Source organism: Talpa occidentalis, unplaced genomic scaffold (genome assembly GCF_014898055.3).
Source record: "Talpa occidentalis isolate TD23 unplaced genomic scaffold, MPIMG_talOcc4v2.1 talOcc4.16, whole genome shotgun sequence".
NCBI lineage: Eukaryota > Metazoa > Chordata > Mammalia > Eulipotyphla > Talpidae > Talpa > Talpa occidentalis.
In genome coordinates, this window is record NW_023601653.1 from 68645965 (window position 1) to 68648199 (window position 2235).

The window sequence follows — 2235 nt, forward strand, 5'->3', positions numbered from 1 at the left end:
AGTGAGTCATATTTAAATGTCTCAGATAAGAGATGTGAAAAAACAGAAGTGGGAGGGCCTAATTCTCAGAGGTTTTTCTGTAGGACGTGGGGTATGGCTGAGAAAGTGTTCCCTGTGCAGAAGTTTCTCACTTTAGAGGAGTTTGGTTTTTTGTTTTTAGAAATGCAATGTGAAGTGAGTGGGGAGTGATTGGGAAGAATGACCTGCATTACTCTATGGAATGGATATTAAATAACATCTCTTGAATGTACCATATGTGTAAAGAAATGTGTTATGCCAAAAATCAGACAAATTAAACTATGTTCTATTTACTAATGATTCACAATCTGGTAGGGATATGTCCCATGCATAAAAATCTATAATATAATATAATTTAGACTACTATGATAGAAGTAAAATTGCAGAACTTGAATGGCAGATAGAGGTGTATTAAGCATGGGACATTTGAGGATATAAGATCTGAGCAGGTTTCTTGCAGGACTCCTCTACGTTCAAGTAGAGCCTATCAAAGGCAGGTAGGTGGAAGAGCACGTCAGGTTAATTGGATTGAGTTTTATCAGGACGAGGACAGAAGACTGAAGAAGAACCTTGAGCAAATGCTTCCTGCTTACAGTCTATATTTTAAAGAATTCTTACTCAGGGCCTCCCCTGGTGGCGCAATGGTTGATCGCTGGGTTGCAAGACTTCCTCTAGCTTCTGCAGTGCCAGTTCGATCCCCGGCTACCAGAGAGGGTCCACAAAAAAAAAAAAAAAAAAAGGAATTTTTACTCATGTTATGCTTTTACATATATGCATATGAAATAAAGTTTATCTGGGTCAAATATATTTGCTTCTCCCCCCAAATTATGTTTATTGTAAAGTAGGGTTATACCTTTGTATAACCTCTGTATAGGTTCAAACCTCTATAAATGTACACTTTTATCTCCTGCCTATCCCTTTCTGTGGTTCCTTGCCAGAAGGTGCCTGAGACTCCTGGCCAGCTTTCAGGACTCAAGTGCTCTGCTTTGGGCTGAGCCTGTTTGACTGGGCATTTACCCATGAGGGGATGGATAATAATCAGAGTTTCATTTGGAATCTGTTATTTGAAATCTTTCTTGCCACCCCATCTTAATCTCTCCCCACAGCAATTAAAGACTTCACATCAAATCTTGCTTTCTTTGCCTTTGTGTGTGCAGATAGCTGGGACTTTTTAGAATGTACAATAACAGTTGGAGGTCCCTTGGTATCGGTGCAGGATTGCACTAGGAGAGCCCAATGCACCCTGGGAGCGCAGAGAGGGAAAGTCTAATTCTCACTGAAGCAAACTGGAAGACAATGCTCTGAAGAGGTCGCCCTTGAGTTGGGCTTTGAGGATGAGCAGAGATCTGACAGGCACTAACTATCACATGAAATTATAATTTACTTTTCTTTGCCTTACTAAAGTATGAATTTGTTCTCCTCCAGTGCCTGCTATTATGCTGGTATAACACATGTTTGGGGGCACCAATAAATGAATGTTTTGGTTGAAAAGGATATTGACTTTTGAATATTGTTCAGAGTTCATTTTGAGTCTTTAAAGTTGTTTTTGGTATAGGTTCAGATTTCCTGATCTCTCTCTCTCTCTCTCTCTCTCTCTCTCTCTCTTAAGCTAATAAAACAAAACCAGCCAGAGCACTTCCAACTGTATCCTTGGATTTTTAGATCAGGAAGGAAATGATCAAAAACAGCTAGTGAATAGAGCTCCTGTTTCTGGATGACTTCTGTCCACCGTTTCTTATAAAGTGCTGGTTGTTTTGCCATGTAATATGGAAAATTATGAGGAATTTATGTGGTTTTGGTCCTGTTTAATATCTAATTATACATTTCTAAGCAACTATCAGATGCTTTGGAAAGAATGAAACGCAGTCATATTAAAACTTTTTGTGAGACACTGATTAATCCTACATTAATCACTTGGTCAAAATAAAAATTTTAGAAAAGGTCAAGGAAAAGTCAAAACTAGCAAGTTGACCACAGATCTGAGGTCTACAGCAAGAGAGGGTGCCGGTGGGGGTCAAAATGGGTTCAAAACAAGGGAGGGAAGAATACAAGGGAATATGGTGATGGTTCACGGGTGATATGGTAGGAGAACTATAGGGACAAAATGATGTAAGAAATAAATTAATTAAAAAAATTAAAATAAAGTTAAGGAAACTAAAAAAACTAGAGAAAAATTTTAGAGCATAGAATTTCTAGCTTGTTTTACGTGAGATGATT